Source organism: Triticum dicoccoides, chromosome 3A (assembly GCF_002162155.2).
Source record: "Triticum dicoccoides isolate Atlit2015 ecotype Zavitan chromosome 3A, WEW_v2.0, whole genome shotgun sequence".
NCBI lineage: Eukaryota > Viridiplantae > Streptophyta > Magnoliopsida > Poales > Poaceae > Triticum > Triticum dicoccoides.
In genome coordinates this window covers 392,710,134-392,722,891 of record NC_041384.1, presented here as the reverse complement: position 1 = coordinate 392,722,891, position 12,758 = coordinate 392,710,134, and the positions used below count along the sequence as shown (strand labels likewise).

Here is a 12,758-nt window from a genome sequence, read left to right as displayed (position 1 = left end):
CTTTTTACCTCAAGGGTAATGTCAACAATAATAGTTCATGAAAACCCACATCCAATTATCCATATATACCAGGATCTTTCCAACACATTGTGCTTGCCAAAGGATAAAGTGTAAAAAAGGAAAGGTGAAGATCACCGTGACTCTTACATAAAGTAATAGACAAGAATAAAAGATAGGCCCTTCCCAGAGGGAAGCAGAGGTTGTCATGTGCTTTTATGGTTGGATGCACAAAATCTTAATGCAAAAGAATGTCACTTTATATTGCAACTTGTGATATGGACCTTTATTATGCAGTCAGTCACTTTTATTTCTTCCACATCACAAGATCGTATAAAGCTTATTTTCTCCGCACTAATAAATCATACATATTTAGAGAGCAATTTTTATTGCTTGCAACGATGACAACTTACTTGAAGGATCTTACTCAATCCATAGGTAGATATGGTGGACTCTCATGGCAAAACTGGGTTTAAGGATATTTGGAAGCACAAGTAGTATCTCTACTTGGTGCAAATAAATTGGCTAGCATGAGAGGGAAAGGCAAGCTCAACATGTTGGATGATCCATGACAATATAATTTATCTCAGATGTAAGAAAACTTAACCCATTACGTTGTCTTCCTTGTCCAACATCAACTCTTTAGCAAGTCATATTTTAATGAGTGCTCACAATCATAAAAGATGTCCAAGATAGTATATTTATATGTGAAAACCTATATTTCTTTATTACTTCCTATTAATTGCAACGATGACCAAAACTATGTTTGTCAACTCTCAACAATTTTTATTCATCATACTCTTTATATGTGAGCTCATTACTCTCCATAAGATCCACATGATCCCTTTATTTCTTTTTATTTCTTCACTTTATTTTATTCCCTCAAGATCATAGAAAAATAATCAAGCCCTTGACTCAACACTAATCTTTATCATATATAGCTCACGGACTCGATTACATAGAAGGATCATAAGGCTAAACTCACAACTAGATTATAGTAAAACTTTATTCTACTAGATCAAGATATTATCAAAAGGATCAAACTAAGAAAAACGGTAAAGATAAAAGTGTGATGGTGATACGATACCGGGGCACTCCCCCAAGCTTGGCAGTTGCCAAGTGGAGTGCCCATACCCATGTGTTTATGTTTCCTTCCTCGGAGGTGGTGATGAAGGAGTTGTTGATGATGTAGGCTTGTCGTCCATCTTCCAAGGCATAGGCTCACCATCATAGAAGGATGATCGAGTCTCCGAGATCCTCAAATATGCAGCCAAACTCATCCTCTTGAATCTATATTCATACTCACAGTTTTGGTTTTGCAGGTCATAGATCTGGGCTTGGAGGCGCTCGATTTTCTCGTGAAGCTTGAAGGTGGCCTCCCCAATGTTCTTGTCATCCAGCTTGTGGTTGTTGGTGAATTCCATGATCATTATATGGTTGGAGTCGAGTCCATGTTCCACCATCTGCTGGCACTTGAAAACTTGTTGCTCCAATGCCTCGAGCCTTGTCTCCATGCTTCCGGTCCTCCTTGGTCCCTCAACATCACGGATGTGCAACAACCCCTCACGCATCGCAATGGTTTGAGGGTGTTGCAGCACCTCCGCGAGGTAGGGGTCGATGACCTTCTCGAAGAACTTGTCCTTGGGGGCACTTAAAGACGACATGGCGACCTATATCAGTCAAAAAAATAGCTCAAAACAAAGATAGGAGATATTTGCGTGATACGGTGGTAAAAACCTTCAGGAGATTATATAGTGAATTTTTACCAACCAAAAGAAGTATCGTGCAAGAAAACGGAGTCCAGAGAGCACACGAGGTGCCCATGAGGCAGGGGCGCGCCCAGGGGGGTAGGGCGCGCCCTCCACCCTCGTGGAAGCCTCGTGTCCTTTCCGGTCTGCTTCTTATTTTCCTATTTTCTTAAATATTCCAAAACGGAGAAAAATTGCCATTAGAACTGTTTTGGAATCAGTTTACTTACCGTACCATGTACCTATTCCTTTTCGAGGTCTGAAACGTTCTGGAAAGTGTCCCTTATGTATTCCTCCCTGACATTAGTTTCAACATTAGTTTCAACATTTATGGGATTACCTGACATATAATGTTTGATTCTTTGACTGTTTACCACCCTTAGATTTGTGCCTTCGAAGTTGTTGATTTTTATGGCACCGGAATGATAGACCTCCTCGATGATGTAAGGACCTTCCCATTTAGAGAGTTTGCCTGCAAAAAATCTTAAGCAAGAGTTGTATAACAATACATAATCACCTACATTAAACTCACATTTTTGTATCCTTTTATCATGCCATCTTTTAACTTTTTCTTTAAACAGTTTGGCATTCTCGTAGGCCTGGGTTCTCCACTCGTCAAGCGAGCTAATGTCAAAAAGCCTCTTCTCACCAGCAAGTTTGAAGTCATAGTTGAGCTCTTTAATAGCCCAATATGCCTTATGTTCTAGTTCAAGAGGTAAGTGACATGCTTTACCATAAACCATTTTATATGGAGATATACCCTAGGATTTTTGTATGCAGTTCTATAAGCACATAATGCATCATCAAGTTTCTTGGACCAATTCTTTCTAGATCTATTAACAGTCTTTTGCAAAATTAATTTAAGCTCTCTATTGCTAAGTTCTACTTGACCACTAGACTATGGATGATATGGAGATGCAATTCTATGATTAACATCATACTTAGCAAGCATCTTACAAAAAGCACCATGAATAAAATGTGAACCACCATCAGTCATTAAATATCTAGGGACTCCAAACGTCGGAAAACTAACTTCTTTAAGCATCTTAATAGAGGTGTTATGATCAGCACTACTAGTTGGAATAGCTTCTACCCACTTGGTAACGTAATCAACAGCAACTAAAATATGTGTGTACCCATTAGAGGAAGGAAAAGGTCTCATATAATCAAAGCCCCAAACATCAAATGGTTCAATAACAAGTGAATAGTTCATGGGCATTTCTTGACATCTACTAATATTACCAATTCTTTGACATTCATCACAAGACAAGACAAACTTACGGGCATCTTTGAAGAGAGTAGGCCAATAAAAATCGGATTGCAATACCTTATGTGCAGTTCTATCTTCGGCGTGATGTCCTCCATAAGCCTCGGAGTGACACTTGCGTAGGATTTGTTCCTGTTCATTCTCAGGTACACAACATCTAATAACACCATCTACTCCTTCTTTATAAAGATGTGGGTCATCCCAAAAACAATGTCTTAAATCATAGAAGAACTTTTTCTTATGCTGGTATGTGAAACTAGGTGGTATAAATTTAGCAACAATGTAATTAGCATAATCAGCATACCATGGAGCAGTACGAGAAGCATTTATGACAACTAATTGTTCATCAGGAAAGCTATCATCAATAGGCAGTGGGTCATCAAGAACATTTTCTAACCTAGACAAATTGTCTGCAACAGTGTTCTCAGCTCCCTTTCTATCAATAATATGCAAATCAAATTCTTGTAGCAAGAGAACCCATCTAATAAGTCTAGGTTTAGCATCTTTCTTTTCCATAAGATATTTAATAGCAGCATGATCAGTGTGAACGGTTACTTTAGAATCAATCAATATAAGGTCTGAACTTATCACAAGCAAATACAACTGCTAAAAACTATTTTTCAGTAGTAGCATAATTTCTTTGAGCACTGTCTAGAGTTTTACTAGCATATTGAATAACATTTAATTTCTTATCAACTCTTTGTCCTAGAACATCCCCTACAGCATAATCACTAGCGTCACACATAATTTCAAAGGGTAAATTTCAATCAGGAGGTTGAACAATAGGTGCAGAAACCAAAGCTTTCTTAAGTATTTCAAATGCTTCTACACAATCATCATCAAATACAAAAGGAACATCTTTTTGTAAGAGATTATGCTGAGGCCGAGAAATTTTAGAAAAGTCCTTAATGAACCTCCTATAAAAACCGGCATGACCAAGGAAACTTCTTATACCTTTAATGTCCTTGGGACACGACATCTTTTCAATAGCATCAACTTTAGCTTTATCAACTTCAATACCTCTTTCAGAAATTTTATGCCCCAAGAAAATACCTTCATTAACCATAAAGTGGCACTTCTCCCAATTCAAGACAATATTAGTTTCTTCACATCTCTGCAAAACTTGATCAATGTTGCTTAAGCAATCATCAAAAGAAGTTCTGTAAATGGAGAAATCATCCATGAAAACCTCAACAATATTTTCACAAAAGTCAGGGAATATAGCAGTCATACATGTTTGAAAGGTAGCAGGTGCATTACATAAACCAAAAGGCATACGTCTATAAGCAAAGGTACCAAAGGGGCAAGTAAAAGTTGTCTTTTCTTGATCCTCTTTTGACACAGGTATTTGGGAGAAACCAGAATAACCATCTAGAAAGCAAAAATGTGTATGCTTGGATAATCTTTGTAGCATTTGATCAATAAAAGGTAAAGGGTAATGATCCTTTTTAGTAGCTTTATTTAATTTGCAGAAATCAATTACCATTCTATAACCTGTAACAATTCTTTGTGGGATCAATTCATCTTTATCATTAGGAACAACAGTAATACCTCCCTTCTTAGGGACACAATGAACAAGACTTACCCACTGACTATCAGCAACGGGATAAATTATACCTGCCTCCATAAGCTTTAGTATTTCTTTTCTTACCACATCTTTCATCTTAGGATTTAACCGTCGTTAGTGATCAACAACCGGTTTCGTGTCTTTCTCCAATTTGATTTTGTGCTGGCATAGAGTGGGACTAAAGCCCTTAAGATCATCAAGAGTATATCCAGTAGTTGCACGGTGCTTCTTCAGAGTTTTCAATAATTTCTTTTCTTCATGCTCAGAAAGGTTAGCATTTATAGTAACAGGATATATCTCTTTCTCATCAAGATAAGCATACTTGAGAGTATCAGGTAAAGGTTCAAGCTCAAACACGGGATCACCCTTGGGTGGAGGAGGATCCCCTAGAATTTCAACAGGCAAGTTGTGTTTCAAAATAGGTCCATGTTTAAACAATACTTCATCTATTTCCCTTCTTTCATTCATAAACTTATCATTTTCATGGTCCAACAAATATTGTTCTAAAGGATCACTAGGAGGCACGGCAATAGAAGCAAGACCAATAATTTCATCTTTACTAGGAAATTCTTTATTGTGGGGTTGTCTACAAAATTTGGAAAAATTAAACTCATGAGACATATCCCCTAAACCAACAGAAACAATATCCTTGTTGCAGTCTATCTTAGCATTAACAGTGTTCAAGAAGGGTCTACCAAATATAATGGGACAAAAGTCATCTTGTGGGGAACCAAGAACAAGAAAATCAGTAGGATATTTAACCTGCCCACACAAGACTTCAACATCTCTAACAATCCCAACTGGTGAAATAGTATCTCTATTGGCAAGCTTAATAGTAACATCAATCTCTTCTATCTCAGCAGGTGCAATATCATGGATAACTTCTTTGTATAAGGAATGAGGTATTGCACTTGTACTAGCACCCATATCACATAAGCCATGATAGAAATGATCTCCTATTTTAACAGAAATAACAGGCATGCCTACAACAGGACTATGTTTATTTTTAGTATCAGGTCTAGCAATTCTAGCAGATTCATTGCAGAAGTAAATAACATGCCCATCAATGTTATCGGCCAATAGATCTTTAACCATAGCGACACTAGGTTCAACCTTAATTTGCTCAGGGGGTTTGAGTGTCTTAATATTACTTTTGTTGACCACAGTTGAAGCTTTAGCATGATCCTTTATTCTAATAGGAAAAGATGGTTTCTCAATATAAGCAGTAGGAACAACGGGATCATTATAAGTGATAGTCTTTTCTTCAACTTTAATAGGTGCAACTACTTTTACTTCAAAGGGAGGATTATATTTAAACCACTTCTCCTTAGGGAGGTCAACATGAGTAGCAAAGGATTCACAAAAAGAAGCTACTATCTCAGAGTCAAGTCCATATTTAGTGCTAAATTCACGGAAAGCATCGGTATCCATAAAAGATTTAACACAATCAAACTTAGGTGTTATACCTGACTCCTTACCTTCGTCGAGGTCCCAATCTTCAGAGTTGCATTTAATTCTTTCCAATAAATCCCATTTTAATTTAATAGTCTTCATTATAAAAGATCCAGTACAAGAAGTATCGAGCATGGAGCGATTACTGAGAGAAAGCCGAGCATAAATTTTTTGAATAATCATTTCTTTTGAGAGCTCATGATTGGGGCATGAATATAACATTGACTTAAGTCTCCCCCAAGCTTGAGCGATGCTCTCTACTTCTCGAGGCCAAAAATTATATATGATTATGATCACGATGAACAAGATGCATAGGATAAAACTTCTAATGAAATTCCAATTTCAATCGTTGGTAGTTCCATGATCCAATATCATCACATAGCCTCAACCATGTCAATGCATATCCCTTCAAAAATAAAGGGAAGACATTCTTCTTGATAACATCCTTGGGCATACCTGCAAGCTTAAATAATCCACAAACTTCATCCACATAGATTAGGTGCAAATCGGGATGTAATGTTCCATAACCTGTGAAAGGATTAGCTAGTAGTTTCTCTATCATACCCGAAGGGATTTCAAAGTAAACATTTTCAGTAGGTTCAGTACGTTGAGGAGCAACTCTTTGCTCCACTGGTCGGGGTGAAGATACCCTGAACAAGCCCCTCAAAGGATTATGTTCCATAGTAACAAGTGACAGTAAATTTCAGCACACTATATCAATTTTTCCTTACCAAATTCCACCTACCAAAGGCGCTTCACTCCCCGGCAATGGCGCCAGAAAAAAGTTTTGATGACCCACAAGTGTAAGGGATCTATCGTAGCCTTTTAGATAAGTAAGAGTGTCGAACCCAATGAGGAGCAGAAGGAAATGATAAGCGGTTTTCAGCAAGGTATTTTCTGCAAGCACTGAAATTATCGGTAACAGATAGTTTTGTGATAAGGTAATTTGTAACGAGTAACAAGTTATGCAAGTAAATAAGGTGCAGCAAGATAGCCCAATCTTTTTGTAGCAAAGGACAAGCCTGGACAAACTCTTATATATAGGAAAGCGCTCCTGAGGACACATGGGAATTATCGTCAAGCTAGTTTTCATCACATTCATAAGATTCACGTTCGGTATTTTGATAATTTGATATGTGGGTGGACCGGTGCTTGGGTATTGCCCTTACTTGGACAAGCATCCACTTATGATTAACCTCCATTGCAAGCATCCGCAACTACAATAGAAGTATTAAGGTAAACCTAACCATAGCATGAAACAGATGGATCCAAATCATCCCCTTATGAAGCAACGCATAAACTAGGGTTTAAGCTTCTGTCACTCTAGCAACCCATCATCTACTTATTAGTTCCCAATGCCTCCCTCTAGGCCCAAACAATGGTGAAGTGTCATGTAGTCGACGTTCACATGACACCACTAGAGGGATGACAACATACATCTCATCAAAATATCGAACGAATACCAAATTCACATGACTACTTATAGCAAGACTTTTCCCATGTCCTCAGGAACAAACGTAACTACTCACAAAGAATATTCGTGTTCATAATCAGAGGGGTATTAATATGCATTATGGATCTGAACATATGATCTTCCACCAAGTAAACCAACTAGCATCAACTACAAGGAGTAATCAACACTACTAGCAACCCACAGGTACCAATTTGAGGTTTGGATACAAAGATTGGATACAAGAGATGAACTAGGATTTGACATGAGATGGTGCTGGTGAAGATGTTGATGGAGATTGACCCCCTCCCGATGAGAGGATAGTTGGTGATGACGATGGTGATGATTTCCCCCTCCCGAAGGGGAGTTTCCCCGGCAGAACAGCTCCGCCGGAGCCCTAGATTGGTTCTGGCAAGGTTCCGCCTCGTGGTGGTAGAGTTTCGTCCCGTAAGCTTACTTATGATTTTTTTTTCTCAATGAAATACTCCATATAGCCAAAGATGGGCATCAGAGGGCCACCAGGGGGCCCATGAGGCAGGGGGCGCGCCCAGGGGGTAGGGCGCGCCCCCCACCCTCGTGGATGGTGGGTGGCCCACCTTTGGTACTTCTTTCGCCCAATATTTTTTATATATTCTGAAAATAATTCTCGTGGAGTTTTAGGACTTCTGGAGATATGCAGAATAGGTCTCTAATATTTGCTCCTTTTCGAGCCCAGAATTCCAGATGCCGGCATTCCCCCTCTTCATGTAAACCTTGTAAAATAAGAGAGAAAGGGCATAAGTACTATGACATAATGTGTAATAACATCCCATAATGCAATAAATATCGATATAAAAGCATGATGCAAAATGGACGTATCAATAGACGATTGTGCTTAAAAATCGAACCATAATCTCTGGACATGTCTAAGAAAATAGCCATAAATTCCTAATCCTACTTTACGTCATGTAAACATTGATTGATGCCAAATTTTGCCAAATGTTCGCTGGAGATTAGTTTGTATTCCAAATTTGACACCATATTTTTTTACTATACGTATAGGTGTTATCTGACGATGTTGACAACGAGTATCAAGATGGCCAGAGGTGGTACAAGAGGCAAATCCTGAGGGAGCTTTATGCCAGAATGCATAATAGGTGTATTATGACCTGGGACGGCGGCTTTTCATGCCCATTTTGTAACCAAAAGCTTCATCACGCGTATGAAAGTGTGATACTCTCAAACGTAACTATAATTTTTGATTGTTCCATGCTATTATATTATCTGTTTTGAATGTTTTATATGCATTAATATGCTATTTCATATTATTTTTGGGACTAACCTAGTAACCTAGAGCCCAGTGCCAGTTTCTGTTTTTTCCTTGTTTTTTAGCTTCATGGAAAAGGAATATCAAACAGAGTCCAAACGGAATAAAACTTTCGCGATCATTTTTCTTGGACCAAAAGACACCCATGAGACTTGGAGTTCAAGTCAGAAGAGCCACGAGGCGGCGACAAGGGTGGAGGGCGCGCCCCCAACCTTGTGGGCCCCTAGGTGACCCCCTGACCTAGTTCTTCCTCCTATATATTCCGATACATTCCCGAACCTCCAGAAGCATCCACGAAAACACTTTTCCACCGCCGTAACCTTCCATTCCCGTGAGATCCCATCTTGGGGCCTTTTCTGGCATCCTGCCGGAGGGGGATTCGATCACGGAGGGCATCTACATCAACCCTATTGTCGTTCTGATGAAGTGTGATTAGTTTACCTCAGACATACGAGTCCATAGCTAGTAGCTAGATGGATTCTTATCTCTCTTTGATTCTCAATACCATGTTCTCCTCGATGTTCATGGAGATTTATCCGATGTAATCTTGTGGTGTGTTTGTCGAGATCCGATGAATTGTGGGTTTATGATCAGATTATCTATGAATATTATTTGAATCTTCTCTGAATTCTTATATGCATGATTTGATATCTTTGTAATTCTCTTCGAACTAACGGTTTAGTTGGCCAACTCGATTGGTTTTTCCTCCAATGGGAGAAGTGCTTAGTTTGGGTTCAATCTTGCGGTGTCCTCACCCAGTGAAAAAGTAGGGGTAGCGAGGCGTGTATTGTATTATATCCATCAAGGATAAAAAGACGGGGTTTACATCATATTGCTTGAGTTTATTCCTCTACATCATGTCATCTTACTTAAAGCGTTACTCTGTTCTTCATAAACTTAATACTCTAGATGCAGGCAGGAGTCGGTCGATGTGTGGAGTAATAGTAGTAGATGCAGGCAGGAGTCGGTGTACTTGACATGGACGTGATGCCTATTTAAAACTATAAAGAAGCTAGCCAACTCACCTCCACAAGGCTCCCCCGATTGAAGCTTCGTCGGCCATCGGATTTGCCCCTCTGGCTCGCCTGCACCATTGGATCTTCACTTGCAGTCAAACCGTTTTTCACCTCCCGGTCATTTTCCTTGCCCAATAACAAGTGGGCTCGTCTCAAGCTTGCATTGGCTGTCTCAGCAGCGGGTCATCTTCGGGCGGGTGAACCTTTCCTCGCGCGCCACGCGTCCCGTGGCTGGGGCGAGGAGCCCATTGGACATAACCGCACCAAACCCTAGCCCCCATCCACAGCCACCCGCTCCTTCTCACAGCCGCCACACCATTCCTCCGACAGCGACAGTGCTCGGTTAGATCTGTAGGAGAGAGAAGATGAGAGGGGAGATAGGAGGGAGAAAGAGAGGAAGAGGAGAGGAGGCATGGCGTCAGATGGGAGAGAGCAGGGGAGGGCCAAGAGGCCAGCGGTGTGGGGTGGAGCACCGAGGCCGAAGACCGGGCAACGGACGCCTCACAGGATGGAGGAGAGGCCGGCGATGGGGAAAAGCAGGTGATAGAGGCCGTCACCTCTCCTCACCTCCTCTCATGTTCCAGTGGTGGCGCCGCTGGGGATGAGGGGAGCAGCAGGCGGTGATGCTGGCGAAGTGGTGGTCCATGGTGCCTTCGTCGTTGTCGTCCTCGGCAGAAGGTGAGGCCAAGATGGATCTCAACATTCTCTGTGAGATCAGAAGAAAAACTCATGCAGGTTCCCCTGTTGTTTCCCTTGGTTCTTTAATCTAATTTGGATATCTTGTTTTATGTTTTTCTGAACAAGATGTGTGCAGATCGAACGAAGAAGAGAAGAGGAAGGATCTTGAGGAAGAGGAAAAAACAAGGTGAGCTCTATCTCTAATCTACCTAGATATTTTTCATTTCCAAGTTATACTCTAAATCATGTATATGGACAAATTAATGGGTCTGATAGTGATTGTTTTTTGTGTTTTTTTATTGGTTCATTTCTTGGTTATTTACTACTCTCACTTCAGGATGCTTGTTCATTCTTCTTACCTGCATTTCTCCCTCACTCCGATCAGGCAATGGGACTGTTGACCGGGTACCAGAGCTTCTTCAGAAAACCTATGATGCTTTTCTAAATCGCAATTTTGTTCAAGGTAAAACCAGCCAAGCCGGAGACTACTACAACCCTTTTTGCAATATATAGTTGAGAGAATTCGCCCCTGCTACTCAATCATGTATATAGGGCTGCTAAATTATTATGCTTTTGGTCTTTTCTGAATTTAGTTAGCATAAATACTTCTAGAATACCTCTTATAATATGGAAGTCTGTTCATACAGCTCTGAATGTTGTTCCGTTCCTTGATGAATACATCGCTCTACAGGGTTGATTAAAGAAGTTAACTCTTCTTCATAGCATTTTTTCAAATGCCCTGATGGGACGACCCTAAACATGGATAGTTAAACTTGGTATATCAGCTCAAACACCTGATTGGTAAAATGGAGTTCTATTGGTCCTAACTGTTGTTCTAAATCCTTCAAAAAGAAAAAAAGTGATATACTAAATAAACTATCTGCTCTATTATTTTTATTTATTAGTCTTGATTCCATCCATGTATTTATAGTACCCTGGGTAGCTGCAGCAGTGGTGCTCTTTCTTTCTCTCTCTGTAGGGAACTTCCGGATGGGATTTAGACAAGGAAAAGGAGACCCATGCAAAATCGAGCATCCTAGTGGTGCCTCGACCAATGCGGGTTGACGGATAGCACCGGTGAGCGTGGTGCTTGGTGCAGCGAGCTGGATAGGAGGCAGGAGAGGTGACCATGGGTGTGGCTTGGGGAGCTCCACACGCATCAAGCGACGATGAGTGCATCCAACGCCACCATGCTGCTGGTCCGGGGGAACAAGGTATTGGCATTTGTAGTTGTACAACACTAGCGAACCGGCAAGCGATGCAGTTGTTTGGTCCTTTCCCGTGTAAACTATGAACTGAATGGCTACTGTGTTGATGCATATATTTATACAATCGAAGTTTAGTTTTATTATGTCCATATCTTTGATTCTTTCTACTTTAGTGTGGTCTGAGATATAATGATTTATTTCATGTCTATCTCATATCTATTTATACTTTGTTTGGAAATTGCAGCATCCTCTCCTAACTGCTTCTACTGCACTTCATGGAAATAGCTTTTCTTTGCTAATGTGATTTGGATTTTTGCTCTACGCAACCATTTCTTGTGATTAGCTTCAGAAGATGGCGAGAGCCGTTGGTCAAATTAGTTTGTTAATTTGATTCATATGCTTTGGAAAAAAAGCTATGTTCATAGATCATGTTGTATGCGCTTAGGATGCTCCCTTCTTTATTCATTAGATTCAAGCAGTTTGTTTGTGCAGCAATCTTGTTGCTGACATCATATTTTACAATTTGGGGTGTGGGTTTTGCTACTGGTGACACCCCATGAATAGTAGCTAGTGCGTACATTTTCATAGATATTTATATCATACTGAGATAACACTCTTCCAAGAAGAATGTTTGTTTTTATATACTTCTAGATGCTAATTTACCGTTCTTGATTTTGGCGGGGATATTCCTTCATTTGCTTGCTTGGCTGTCAATGCTCACCAATTTTTTAATATCTCCCATGGCTAAATTTAGTCCAACATTTCCAGTATGTATCTTCTTCTGCTATCAATGTTAATTCTGCCATAAGCATATTACTCTCCTAGCATTTTTTTCTTTCGATGAAAAACACAGACACTTGTTCAGTTTTTTACTACATAGAAAAAGATAAATTCAATTTGGTTTCTAATGTTCATGTCGGCCTTTGCCTAAGCAAAAAAAGGTAACCAGTTTATATTGTAATCTGGTTTTTAGTTTCTCTTTGATTCAACCTTTTTTGTGTGTTGTCTAACTGTTAGATTGTCTGGAACATCTCGGAACAACCTTTCGTGTCCCCGATATTATCTCGTT

The 12,758-nt window shown here is 39.9% G+C and overlaps 1 long non-coding RNA gene across 1 annotated transcript; it reads left to right on the top strand.

The window, feature by feature from the left end:
* Window positions 1–10,439: 10,439 nt before the first annotated feature.
* LOC119266542 lies at window positions 10,440–10,888 on the top strand. The gene is made up of 3 exons (XR_005132038.1): window positions 10,440–10,481; window positions 10,608–10,668; window positions 10,867–10,888. It is a non-coding gene; the product is annotated as an uncharacterized LOC119266542 (long non-coding RNA).
* The last annotated feature ends 1,870 nt before the right edge of the window (window positions 10,889–12,758 follow it).